Here is a 15,500-nt window from a genome sequence, read left to right on the forward strand (position 1 = left end):
TCTCAGAGCATGTGCAGACCAGCTGGCTGGAGTGTTTATGGACATATTCAATCTCTCCATATCCCAGTTTGTTGTCCCCACTGTATTGTTCCTGTACCCAAGAAAGCAAAGGCAACTAAACTAAATGACTGTTGCCCCGTAGCACTCACTTCTGTCATCATGAAGTGCTTTGAAAGGCTAGTTAAGGATCATATCACCTCCACCTTACCCGACACCCTAGACCCACTACAATTTGCATACCACCCCAACAGATCCACGGATGAACCAATCGCCATTGCACTGAAAACTGCCCTATCCTACCTGGACAAGAGGAATACCTATGTAAGAATGTGGTTCATCAACTACAGCTAAGCCTTCAACACCATAGTGCCCTCCAAGCTCATCACTTATCTCAGGTCTCTGGGTCTGAACCCCTCCCTGTGCAACTGGGTCCTGGACTTCCTGACAGGAAGGTAGGAAACAACACTCCCACAGGGGTGAGTGCTCAGCCCCGCCCTGTACACCCTGTTCACCCAACTCAGTCATCACGTTTTCTCACGACACAACAGTGGTAGGCCTGATTACTAACAACGATCAGACAGCCTACAGGGAAAAGGTGGGATCCCAGTGGAGAGGGTCAAAAGCTTCAAGTTCCTCTGCGTACACATCACTGACAACCACACAGACAGGAGGCTGAAGAAATTTTGCTTGGCCATAAGACCCTCACAAACGTTTACTGATGCACCATTGAGAGCATCCTGTCGGGCTATATCACCGTCTGGTACGGCAATTGCACCATCCGCAACTGTAGGACTCTCCAGGGGGTGGTGCGGTCATCCCAACGCATCACCGGGGGCATACTGCCTACCTTCTAGAAAATCTACAGCACCCTGTGTCACAGCAAGGCCAAAAAGATAATCAAAGACCTCAGCCACCCGAGCCACGGCCGGTTCATCCCGCTATCATTTAAGAGGCAGAGACAGTACAGGTGCATAAAAATTGGGACCGAGCGACTGAGTAACAGCTTCTATCTCCGGGCCACCGGACTTTTAAAAGAGATCCCTAGCCGGCCTTCGCCCAGCACATTGCCCTGAACCTTAGCCACTGTTCTAGCCAGCTACCACCCGGTGCTCTAACCTGCACCTGAGAGAGTGCTGCCCTATGTACATAGAGTCATTGAACACTGGTCACTTTAATATTGTTTACATATTGTTACTTTTACTAGGCAACTCAGGAACATTCTATGTCATCTTGGTAACAACTCCAGTGTATATTTGGTCTTGTGTTGGAAACCAAACTGAACCAGGTTTCCCTCTAGGATTTTGCCTGTGCTTAGCTCTATTACGTTTACTTTTATCATTTAAAAAACCCTCCCTAATCCTTGCCGATGACAAGCATACCCATAACATGATGCAGCCACCACCATGCTTGAAAATATGAAGAGTGGTACTCAGTTTTGTGTTGGATTTTCCCCAAACATAGCGCTTTGTATTCAGGACATAAATGTAATTTCTTTGCCACATTTTTTGCAGTTTTACTTTAGTGCCTTGTTGCAAACAGGATGCATGTTTGGGAATATTTGTATTCTATACAAGTTTCCTTCTCTTCACCCTGTCAATTAGGTTAGTATTGTGGAGTAACTACAATGTTGTTGATCCATTCTCAATTTTCTCCTATCACAGCCATTAAACTCTGTAAATGTTTTCAAGTCACCTTTGGCTTTGACTTCACCATGTTCAAAGGGATATTCAATGCCTGCTTTCTTTTTTTTACCCATCTACCAATAGGTGTCCTTTTTTGCTAGGTTGAATCTGGTCTTTATGGTTGAATTTGTGTTTGAAATGCACTGCTCGACTGAGGGACATTACAGATAATTCTATGTGTGGGGTACAGAGATGATGTGGCCATTTAAAAAATCAAGTTAAACACAATTATTGCACACACAGTGAGTCCATGCAACTTATTATGTGACTTGTTAAGCACATTTTTACTCCTGAATGTATTTAGGCTTGCCATAACAAAAGGGGTGAATAATTACTGACTCAAGACATTTCATATTTTCATTTTTAATGAATTTGTAAAAATGTAGAAATACATAATTCCATTCTGACATTATGGGGTATTGTGAGTAGGCCAGTGGCAAACAATCACAATTTAATTTATTTTAAATTCAGGCTGTAACACAACAACATGTGGGAATAAGTCAAGGGAAGTGAATACTTGCTGAAGGCACTGTATGTGTATACTGTATTCTAGTCATGGCTCGTCCTATATAACTTTTGAATTTTTCGGGGTTACGTGTGTATTGTTTTTTTAATGTATTATTATTATTATTATTGCTAAGTATTACTGCACTGTTGGAGCTAGAAACACAAGCATTTCGCTGCACCTGCGCAAATCTGTGTACGCGACCAATTAACTTTCATTTGATTTGTCTGAGGCCAGTATCTTCTTATCGCCCCACCCAGACAGTCTGTCTGATCAAACAGTAGTATGCCCTAACCTCTACACTTAACCACTCTGAGGTAGATTGTATCAGTAATGATGTGTAACTACGCCGCATTCGTCCAACGACCTGACAGTAGCGCATGCATCCATCTGCCAAGGTACGGTGTGAACTGTTCTGCACTCCACAAGACCTATGCCTACTTGTCTAGAGAGCCTGTTACCTGTATTACAACATCACAGTTCCATGTTTAACATGTCTCTTTCATATAGGTTGTGATTGAGCTGTGAGATACTAGCCTTGATAAGAGCTACAGTATGTATGATGTCATCACGGGGTCGAAAGGTCACGTTTGTTTGCGATCACAGGAAGTGACTTCATACACCCTTTGAAGACATATGAACTGCAGGGATCTGTCAGGAATCCCTGTCTTGCCAGGTGATAGGTATTCTCATAATGTGTTAACGCAAAAAAAGGGAGGCAGGATTGTACTATCCCGAACAATGCAGTTGGGAAATTGTGGCTTTACTCTTGTCCACATTTATTACCCTTGTTGCGTTGCTACGTGAAACAATCTCTTATCAATCTCTCATCTGTCACCTTGTCATTGGTTGTCTGTGTCTTCCTCATCAAATTTCATGTAATTTTTAAAACCATGTCCTGGCCTTAAGCAGGAGCCATGACCAACATCTTTATCTCTGCAATCAGTTGTATCTTGACTTGGCTCTGGTCTCATAGATAAGAGATATGTTCTGTTTTCTCTGCTCTGCGCCAAGAAACAAAGGTGTGTCAATGCTTGCCTCTGCAGAATAAGTTGGGGAGAAATGGGTCTGCCCTCATATCTATGTGCTGTGTGTGCAGGAGAAAAGGGTGTAGCACTACATAGTTGGCTAAAGTAAAGAGATTGCTGCCAAACTATGGACAGCACTCCTGTAGTCTACACCCTACTCTATTAGACTAGCCTCAGTAGGCTGGAGATCAATGATGGCTAGTGGTGTTGACTGTTCTCCATTCCATGTCTGTACTATAATGCATTAGCCGAAGTAGAGGGGAAATCGATGAGCACTGCTTGGACAGCACAGCTAAGCACAGCATCAGTTCACCCATTGCAGATCGACTCATAGTGGTTTGATGAAGTGCCTAGCTGGTGCTGCTGACAGTATTTATCGACTCAAAGATGATGACTTTGATGTTGATGTTGACTCAAAGATGTTGACCCCCCCCCCCCGTGTCTGTCTGTCCTTCTATATCAGTATGTCTGTGCCTCTGCATGTAAACGTGTGTATTTGATCCAGTCTGATGTTCCGCATTCAAGTGTGCGTGAGTCACCTTTAGCAGCATCTACCTGCCTGCGTTGTTCCTCCACTTCTCATTAAGAGGAGGGGGGTGTAAACATGGACAATCTCTCTTTATAACTGCAGTGAGTGACAGCGATGGCATTTCCACTGAGCAGGAAACTGCTCGACACGCTAAAAACAAGTGTGTGCCTGTGTGTGCCCCCATGCATGTGTGTGTCTGTTAATGCGTCAAACCACAGAGATATCTGAGCCATTTCTCAACTTCTTCTTCCTCTGAGACAATGCAGCTCTCTTCACTTTCAGATTTGTCTCTGTCTCTGTGAGACTGTGTGTCTGGTGTTGGGTTTGCAGTGAGACTGTGGAGTCACAGTATTAATGATGATGTCACAGTAGGGCCTGAGAAGGATAGAGAGAGAGAGCTCTGGTTAATCACCAGCCCTCGTGTCATGTCTACCTTTGGGTTATGCATTAATCAAAGCAACATTATATACAGTGGCTTCAGAAAGTATTCAAACCCCTTGACTTTTTCTAAATGCTGTTGTGTTACAGCCTGCATTTCAAATGGTTTCAATTTAAATGTTGTGTCACTGGCTTATACACAATACCCTAAATGGTCAAAGTGGAATTTTGTTTTTAGAAATGTTTATAGATGAATAAAAAATTAAAAGCTGAAATGTCTTGAGTCAATAAGTATTCAACCCCTTTGTTATAGCTAGCCTAAATAAGTTCAGGAGTAAAAAAAAGTCTAACAAGTCACATAATACTTTGCATGGACTCACTCTGTGTGCAATAGTGTTGAACATGATTTTTTAATGACTACCTCATCTCTGTACCCCACACATACAATTATCTGTTAGGACCCTCAGTCGAGCAGTGAATTTTAAACACAGATACAACCACAAAGACCAGGGAGGTTTTCCAATGCCTCGCAAACAATTGCACCTATTGGTAGATGGGTAAAAAAAAAGAAAGCTGACATTGAATATCCCTTTGAACATGGTGAAGTTATTAATTACACTTTGGATGGTGTATCAATACACCCAGTCACTACAAAGATACAGGTGTCCTTCCTAACTCAGTTGCCAGAGAGGAAGGAAACCGCTCAGGGATTTCACCATGAGGCCAGTGGTGACTTTAAAACAGTTACAGAGTTTAGTGGCTGTCATAGGAGAAAACTGAGGATGGATCAACAACATTGTAGTTACTCCACAATACTAACCTAAATGACGGAGTGAAAAGAAGGAAGCCTGTACAGAATAAAAAATATTCCTAAACATGCATCCTGTATGAGGCAGTAAAGTAAAACTGCAAAAAATGTGGCAAAGAAATGAACGTTATGTCCTGAATGCAAAGTGTTATGTTTGGAGCAAATCCAACACAACACAGCACTGAGTACCAGTCTTCATATTTTCAAGCATGTTGGTGGCTGCATCATGTTATGGGTATGCTTGTCATCGGCAAGGACTAGGGAGTTATTTAGAATAAAAATAAACTTAATAGAGCTAAGCACAGGCAAAATCCTAGAGTCAAACCTGGTTCAGTCTGCTTTCCACCAGACACTGGGAGATCAATTCATATTTCAGTAGGACAATAACCTAAAACACAAGGCCAAATATACACTGGAGTTGCTTACCAAGACGGTATTGAATCTTCCTGTGGCATAGTTACAGTTTTGACTTAAATTGGCTTGAAAATCTTTGGCAAGACTTGACAATTGCTGTCTAGCAAGGATCAACAACCAACTTGACAGAGCTTTAAGAATCACAATCCAGGTGTGCAAAGCTCTTAGAGACTTACCCAGAAAGACTCACAGCTGTAATCACTGCCAAAGGTGCTTCTAACATGTATTGACTCAGGGATGTAAATACTTATGTAAATAAGATATTACTGTATTTAATGTTCAATATATTTGCTAAATTTTCTAAAAACATCTTTTCATTTTGTCGTTATGGGGTATTGTGTGTAGATGGCTGAGAAAAAAAATATATTGAATCTATTTTGAATTCAGGCTGTATCACAATGTGGATTAAGTCAAGGGGTATGAATGCTTTCTGAAGTGAAGTTGATATATGCCTTAGTTAACATATAACAGTGGATAAGGTCTCATGTGATTGCTTAACGCACAAACTATTACCAGAATATCTCTTGGCCATCGGATCGACACAGTGTGGAGATCCTCAACAACTAATCATTGGGATAATAATAAAATGAACAGAATTATCATGCTGGTTTGGGAATATGTGAAGGAATAGCTGAGTGGAACTGGAACGTTCAATGTGAATATTTCCAATGGATAAAACTGGGCTTTGTTTCCATTGTATGAGTGCATGTGTGTCTGTTTGTGCACATGAATGTGTGGTGTGTGTTTTGTCTGTGACGGCAAATATTGTGCCAACTCATTGTAGCATTGCTCACCTCAAATGCTACCGTGTCCTTGCGTGAGCATGAGCCCATAGCGCTAACTGGTGATTCAATCTTACAGGATACTCAGTCACTGTTTGTGTGATTTCTAACACAAACTATCTGCCACAAAATGCTAATGTGTTCCCTTATAACACTCTTCCTGAATTAGGAATAAGCATTAGGCATCAATCCGCCTGAATCTGCTGTTTGGGCCCATGTGCTATTTCTTATCCCTTAAAGCTACAGTCTGGGATTTGTTGTAAAGCAGAATAGCGAACCACTTGTTTTGGTTGAACAGATTCCCAGATCCCAGACTGTAGCTTTGACTAAAGCAGTGGAACCCAGGAATTAATGTGATGTTACATGGTTGGCCCAAACATTGCTCAATGATATGTGTTCATGTCGATCTCTATCTAGGTCGAATATGTTTCAGCCTGGTTCCGTCTGCTGCCTCTGAAGATGGTCAATAGTGTAGTGATGACGAATAGGGACACATAAAACATTCTTTTTTGGGGGGGCTCCTTTTCGATGAATCATCTCTTGCCAGAGCCCTTGAGCCAAAAGGTTGATAGCTTTCTAATTCGCGTGTCAAGTTGAAAGAGATGTATTGTACAGTATATTATTGCTCTCCTGAAATGTATACATGCAACGGACTATAACGCCAGAGGCCATCCATGAGTCATGTGGCTGGAATCCACAGGAGGGAGAAACAGCGCCACTGACCGCCCCACCACCGTTGTTATAGTTTTGTTGCTGAGCTGAGGAGCGTCGCACATGATAGTATTTTTATTGTTGCAGTACATACATATTGTGCTCTTCTATCAAGTGTACAATAATGTCAGAGGGGGAAAAACTGTGTTGTTTGCAGTACAAGAACTAGGAGTACTTTGCTGTTGTAATATCGTAAACGGACGTTGCTGTTTCACCATTAAGGATTCCAGCTGTAAGTCACGCACACATGAGAAAGAAAACATTTTACTTTCTATATTTGAGATGGGAACCCTTAGGAAAACTGTATACAATGACATCACGGTGTCCAAATTAATCCGGGGTTTTCTGCCAGAAGGAGGGGTCAACCACAGAATACTCCGGATGCATTTGGCTGTGTGTGTTTGTGTGCATGCGTGCGGTGGGCCTGGGTGTGTTGGTGGGGGGTTCAAAGGTTAATGATGAGATGACTGTCCGTCTGATTAATACGCATGACTCCTCCCTAACACCTTATAGGGAATGTGTTTGTTCTGAGCTTCCATTTTGAGCGCGAAGGCAGGTACGGCTGCGCTAGATTATGCAAACAGGTCAGGGTCAGTACGAACGCAGAATCAACAACAGCAGACACACATTTCTCCAGCACAAGGTAACCAATCCAGGAAGTTGGTCCATAATCATGGGAGCGGGAACTAGCTGTAGTGGAGTGCATGCAGAGTCAAGGTGAACAGCACGGCTATGCTGTGAATATGGTTATTAGTGTATATGCAGTGAGGAAGCTGTTTTTTTGCTTTCTGTCTAAACCAGGTAGAATTGTGAGAAGGATTGCAGCATTGCAGCAAGTATATAATGTCTCACACACACACACACACACACACACACACACACACACACACACACACACACACACACACACACACACACACACACACACACACACACACACACACACACACACACACACACACAAACACAAAGACAGACAGAGGCTGTGTTGCATGAAAGATTTTAAAAGGGGACATTATCAGATACTTTTCTCATTAACTGTCAGGTTGTACACCACCCTGGTAAGGTTTATTGAAGTTTCACATACGTCTTGAGACTGGGGAGCCATTGGAAGACAAATAATGATGTTATTTATCTCCTAGTTCCTGTTTCTCATCTCTAGCTACATAAAGGGGATGTTTATGATTATATTCACACATTTATAGAGCCCCGCCCACTCTTCAAACACATGCACACACGCACTTAAGCACGGACACAAACGCACCCACACGCCATGGGTATGCCATGGCAAGGGACCAAGAGGGCACATTGTCCTCATTACCTCAAATTAAGTCACCAACGGTAGGCTGTACGCCAACCTCGGTGCCCAAATAAGGATGGGCCTCCAGACCCAGCTAGCACAGTGGATCTGGGTCGATTCCCGGCTGAGAGTCGGAGCACTCGGCTGAGAGTCAGACTCGGCCGATGTCATGTGGCCCGAGTTTGGGCCACCTTCGGCAGTATTACTTATGGCTAGGATGCGGGGATTGAGTTCAGGCCGATTCCGGTGTTTGTTATCTGGCCTATAGGGAATGTGTTTGTTCTGAGCTTCCATTTTGAGCGCGAAGGCAGGTACGGCTGCGATAGCGTCTTCTGGTACGTTGATTATGCAAACAGGTCAGGGTCAGTACGAACGCAGAATCAACAACAGCAGACACACATTTCTCCAGCACAAGGTAACCAATCCAGGAAGTTGGTCCATAATCATGGGAGCGGGAACTAGCTGTAGTGGAGTGCATGCAGAGTCAAGGTGAACAGCACGGCTATGCTGTGAATATGGTTATTAGTGTATATGCAGTGAGGAAGCTGTTTTTTTGCTTTCTGTCTAAACCAGGTAGAATTGTGAGAAGGATTGCAGCATTGCAGCAAGTATATAATGTCTCACACACACACACACACACACACACACACACACACACACACACACACACACACACACACACACACACACACACACACACACACACACACACACACACACACACACACACACAAAGACAGACAGAGGCTGTGTTGCATGAAAGATTTTAAAAGGGGACATTATCAGATATTTTTCTCATTAACTGTCAGGTTGTACACCACCCTGGTAAGGTTTATTGAAGTTTCACATATGTCTTGAGACTGGGGAGCCATTGGAAGACAAATAATGATGTTATTTATCTCCTAGTTCCTTTTTCTCATCTCTAGCTACATAAAGGGGATGTTTATGATTATATTCACACATTTATAGAGCCCCGCCCACTCTTCAAACACATGCACACACGCACTTAAGCACGGACACAAACGCACCCACACGCCATGGGTATGCCATGGCAAGGGACCAAGAGGGCACATTGTCCTCATTACCTCAAATTAAGTCACCAACGGTAGGCTGTACGCCAACCTCGGTGCCCAAATAAGGATGGGCCTCCAGACCCAGCTAGCACAGTGGATCTGGGTCGATTCCCGGCTGAGAGTCGGAGCACTCGGCTGAGAGTCAGACTCGGCCGATGTCATGTGGCCCGAGTTTGGGCCACCTTCGGCAGTATTACTTATGGCTAGGATGCGGGGATTGAGTTCAGGCCGATTCCGGTGTTTGTTATCTGGCCCAAATGTATTACTTGGGGCTCGGGACAATTGGGGCTACTCTCTGGCAGATGATTACACAGGCTGCTTTATATAATTAACATTTCATTATTTATTTTTCCATATTTTCTCATTGTTTCTGTAATCAAAAAATACAATTAACATTTAAATGAAAGAGTCCTGTGTAGCATTTTAATATTTTGATACTTTGTGGAAGGAAATTGATAAGCATTAAAAACTTTGTGGATGGAGCTTCCCAAGTGGCGCAGCGGTCTAAGACACTGCATCGTAGTGCAAACTGCGTCGCTACAGATGCTGGTTCGAGACCAGTGTCGGCTGTGCCCAGGAAACTCATGAGGCGATGCATAATTGGCCCAGCGTCGTCTGAGTTAGAGGGTTTGGCCGGCCGGGATGTCCTTGTCCCATCGTGCTGTGGCGACTCCCGTGGCGGGCCAGGTGCTGACACGGTCACCAGGTGTATGGTGTTTCCTCCGACCCAAAATGTTTTTTTGTGGATGGGTATAATTTGTATGTATAAAATGTATAATAGTAATATTTAAGATTACTAAATCGGGTAATTTGTATACATTTATTAAAGTTGCATTGGGCTGCTTCTGGGGGGATTCTGGTAAATTGCCGGCAAAGTCGGCTGAATTCCGGTAGACGGAAACATAAATGAAGATGTTGGATTTGTCTTAGACTATGTTAATCTACAGTAGGGTCCTGCTAAGTCAATATTTATCCTGCTTTGATACACATGAACAGAATTGATAATTGGTATATTTTGTCTGCTAGGACAACCTCTTATTACCCTTAAGGACATGTACGTGCGCGTGTGTACACAGAACGTAAACACAACGTTTTATGTACTAATTTGCAGGCATTTTAGGAATTTCAGCCACATGTTGTTTTTTCTTAGGTGAGTGAATTCTCTTATTGATCCACACAGATAGTGGGAATTGGCCATAGAGCTGGACCTGACTTAACCACAGAGGACATTCAAGGACATGTTCTCCTTAGAAATGTGTCTGTTGCTGAAATTAAGTTGGAGTTTGCAATTGTTTGAAACACACTGTATGTTAACTTTAATCCATAATGAATGGTGTTTGCTGACTTCATCATGCTTTTTATCAGGAGGACCAGTGAGAATTGTCTACTCCTGTCTGTCAGAAGGCCGGCCAGTTAATTGTGTACTTTGAAGTTTTCAAAAGAACCTAAGAAATATGTTTACCAGCATTTGAAAACTGCATATATACAAAAGTAAAAACCCACATGGTGTGATTGAAATAATGCTCTCTCTCTTTCTCTGTCTTCTCTCTCTCTCTCTGTCTCTCTCTCTCTCTCTCTCTGTCTCTCTCTCTGTCTCTCTGTCTCTCTCTCTCTCTCTCGCTCTATCTATCTATCTATATATACACAATCCTTCTGCTGCATGGGCAGGGCACCAATCACAGCCAGGTCTGGCTAAGCTTCCTCTGTTCTCACCAGAGGACTGAATGTTCTCTCTTCCTCCATCACAGATGAATGAGGCCTTTTGTCAGCTCCATCTAAACAACAAAAAGAAGAAGTCAAGGATTTCACTTCCTCTCAGGGTATTTCAGTTGAACAGTTTAAAAATAACAGAAGCTATTCGAATACAGTTTGGCAATTGCATTATATGTTGTATGTTGTGTTGTCCACTGAAAATGAACACATTTAATGCTGCATGTTTTAATAATACCCGAGAAGCAAAAGACACTCAAGTTCAAATATTCATTGTGGGGTCACATCGGGGTGATGGGGTGGAGTGACCCTCAAAGACGCCAGTGTTTAATGAGGCAAAACAGGAAGTTGCACCGCAGTGGAGCTCCAAAATGGACTGTTTGTGTCTCTTTTTTTCTTCCCTTATCACTGCCCATCTCCTCTCAGATCCGTAGAGTGACTGCCTGGGCCTCAGTGCTGTCTCCATGGCAACCGACCAGCTAGTCCCCTCAGGATGTGTTGATGATGTACATCTCAATCTGATAGCTGTGATAGGGCTGGGGGCAGTAATGTACAGTATATAACCTGACCTAGTGGAGAAATCATTTCAGGTGTGAAACCGTCTGAATTCACTTCAATATGAAATGATTGTTAGACCAGTGTAATATGGTTATTTGATAGGACAATTCAAGAATTTGCCATCTCTGATATACACCGAGTGTACAAAACATTAAGAACACCTGCTCTTTCCATGACGTAGACTGACCAAGTGAATCCAGGTGAAAGCCATGATCCCTTATTGATGTCACTTGTTAAATCCACTTCAATCAGTGTAGATGAAGGGGAGGAGAGTTAAAGAAGGATGTTTAAGCCTTGAGACAATTGAGACATGGATTCTGTTTGTGTGCCATTCAGAGGGTGACAGGGGAAGACAAAACATGTATGTGCCTTTGAACAGGGTATGGTAGTAGGTGCCAGGCGCACCGGTTTGAGGGTGTCAAGAGCTGCAACGCTGCTGGGTTTTTCATGCTCAACAGTTTCCTGTGTGTGTCAAGAATGGTCCACCACCCAAAGGACATCCAGCCAACTTGACACAACTGTGGAAAGCATTGGAGTCAATATGGGCTTCAATCCTGAGTGACGCAGCAGTCTAAGGCACTGCATCTCAGTGCTAGAGGCATCACTAAAGACCCTGGTTCGATTCCAGGCTGTATCACAACCGGTTGTGATTGGGAGTCCCATAGGGCGGCGCACAATTGGCCCAGCATCGTCCAGGTTAGGGTTTGGCCGGGGTAGGTCATCATTGTAAATAAGAATTTGTTCATAACTGACTTGCCTAGTTAAATCCAAAAATGTAAATTCAAATAATCCCTGTGCTTTTGACACTTTGTAGAGTCCATTCGCCGAAGAATTGAAGCTTGTTCTGAGGGCAAAAGTGTGTCTACTCAGTGTATACACCGTACACTATCGCAATATGTTAATTCACCTTGTTAGCAACATTACCAGTAGGCCTATCTATGAGTCGTTGACTATGAAATTGAGAAGACAATCTACTTTAGGCTTGAACTCATTGTCCCACAATAGCCATGTAGACCAATCTGATATCAATGTAGATAAGACTGGTTGACTGTGCCTGACTCTGTGCACCAGAGGAGGCTGGTGGGAGCAGTATGGAATGGTATCAAACATACGGAAACTACATGTTTGACTCCGTTCCATTTATTCCATTCCAGCCATTACAAGGAGCCCATCCTCCTATAGCTCATCCCACCAGCCTCCTCTGCCATACACATATTCAGAACAGTTGTGAAACCAATGATACACTTGATGTCAGGGTGTGGCTGATATTGAACTCTTTAGATTTGCAACTATTGGTGCTGCACTGATAAGGCATTGCTTACTTAATGAAGTTTGAACACAGGAGGTTGGTGGCACCTTAATTGGGGAGGACGGGCTCTTGGTAAGGATTGGGGCGGAATAGGTGTAATGGCATCCAATACATCCATCACATGATTTCCGTGTGTTTGATGCCACTCCATTTACTCCGTTCCAGCCATTACTATGAGCCGTCCTCCCCTCAGCAGGCTCCACTGAGTTTAAATAATGCGTAAGGTGAATCATTTAGGATCTTTCCCATGTGGAAAACCTGCTGGCATGCAGGTGTTCACGCTACATTTTCTACAAAACAAGACATCATCTGTATCCTGCCTTCTCTTCAGGATGACATGGAAACAAAACGAGTAATGTGATTGAATACTTTGTTTCTCTGAGAGGTTTTGTTGATTTGAGGTTGGTCCTCCTCTAGACTTCCTGAGCTCAGGTCTGTGTGACTGTGAGCTTGAGATGCCCCCTGTGGTTCCTCTCTGAGTGAATTTAAAACAATACACACTGTGATGTGTCTGAAGTTCTGTCGTCTCTGCACAAGGAAGTCAGCTTCAAGGAGCTGATTGCACTTCCTGTTTTGGATGAGATTCTTTGGCCACCTAGCAGCCTACTGTTCTCCTTTCGGACCAGTTTCCTCCTTGTTTGGCATTTGGTATTTTATTAGGATCCCATTAGCTGTTACAAAATCAGCAGCTACTCTTCCTGGGTTCCACACAAAACATGCCATAATACAGAACATTAACAGACAAGAACAGCTCAAGGACAGAACTACATCATTTAAAAAAAGGCACACGTAGCCTACATATCAATACATACACACACGCTATCTATGTCCAATAGGGGAGAGGCGTTGTGCTGTGAGGTGTTGCTTTATCTGTTTTTTGAAACCAGGTTTGCTGTTTATTTGAGCAATATGAGATGGAACGGAGTTCCATGCAATAACGGCTCTATATAATGCTGTACGCTTTCTTGAATTTGTTCTGGATTTGGAGACTGTGAAAAGCCCCCTGGTGGCATGTCTGGTGGGGTAAGTGTGTGTGTCAGAGCTGTGTGTAAGTTGACTATGCAAACAATTTGGGATTTTCAACACATATTGTTTCATACAAAAAGAGAAGTGATGCAGTCATTCTCCCCTCAACTCTTAGCCTGGCATGGCTGGCATGTATAGTATTTATATCAGCCCTCTGATTACAATGAAGAGCAAGACGTGCCGCTCTGTTCTGGGCCAGCTGCAGCTTAACTAGGTCTTTCCTTGCAGCACTGGACCACACGACTGGACAATGATCAAGATTAGACAAAACTAGAGCCTGCGGGACTTGCTTTTTGGAGAGTATGTGTCAAAAAAGCAGAGCATCTCTTTATTACAGACAGACCTCTGCCCATCTTTACAACCATTGAATCCATATAGTAAATATCACAAGGAAAACCACTACAGAGGTGTGGCTTGGTTGGCTCATGCTGGGAGGAAGACACTGTTGAACGGCTGTGTAGTCAACTGAGCATTGGCCAACACTCTTCAGAACTTCAGATACTTAAGTGTCTTGTGACAGAGTGGGTCAAACATTACAACATTATAATCAAGTAGCTGGTTGTTGGTGCCGAGATTACAAATACTCAATTGCCCCACATGATTAAAAAAAATGGATTTGCAGGGACAAGAGTGGGTCAAAACAAATGGTACACTCTAGGGTTGATAATGACAGTACTCTGTGTACCACTACAAACGAGCTTCCAGCATGCATCTGTTAATGTATTAATTAAGCATGTGTTAATTAGTTTAAAAGAAAGTCAACAAGGGTTGCTTGGGGAAAAGGAATCCAGATACATTGAGCTTTGGCGGGTGAAACAGACATGTGTCTCCCCCCTTCATCAGAGAGGTCTTTGGATGGACGTGTGCCTTCATTCTCCCGACCCCCGGGGCCGGCCTCTCGCCAAACTCTACGCCCAATTCACCCTCTTTGCTTGCCGGCCTGGCGCTTGACCCGGTCTGGTACCTGGTCCCACATCCCAATGTGGGCACGGTGCCAGACTGTCCCCAACTACAATAGGCTACCCACTCAAGCATAGATAGAGAAAGGAGAATGTAGAGCGGACACAGTCGAGTTATGAAGGGACCGTGCACCGTGAAAATGTTTCCTTCTTTTGTATAATTACTTTTTCAATCCATTCACATTAAATCAATTTGGCTTGGGGGAGAGGGAGTAGTCTACCGGGGGGGGGGGGGCAGAGAGAACAGGGAAGCATCCGGATAAGGTTCAGTGGAGTAGAATAATAGGAATACAGGGGGAACCGGGAATAAGGTGGAAGAGACAGAATAAGGTGGAAGAGAGAGAATGAGGTGGAAGAGACAGAATAAGGTGGAAGAGAGGTAACAAAGTGGAAGAGAGAGAATAAGGTGGAAGAGAGAGAATAAGGTGGAAGAGAGAGAATAAGGTGGAAGAGACAGAATAAGGTGGAAGAGACAGAATAAGGAGGAAGAGAGAGAATAAGGTGGAAGAGAGAGAATAAGGTGGAAGAGAGAGAATAAGGTGGAAGAGACAGAATAAGCAGCAGACTCCTCAAGTAACAAAGTGGAAGAGAGGGAATGTCAGCCATGGAGCATCCTATAGGGAGGTGTTGCAACAGATGTTTCACCCAGGAACCTCACAGCACAAAGGAGAAAGATGACAGATGAGATAGAGGATGAGGTCTGACGGCCTGTCTGTCCCCCTGAAGGT

This window comes from Salvelinus namaycush, chromosome 40 (assembly GCF_016432855.1).
Source record: "Salvelinus namaycush isolate Seneca chromosome 40, SaNama_1.0, whole genome shotgun sequence".
In the NCBI taxonomy this organism is placed as follows: domain Eukaryota; kingdom Metazoa; phylum Chordata; class Actinopteri; order Salmoniformes; family Salmonidae; genus Salvelinus; species Salvelinus namaycush.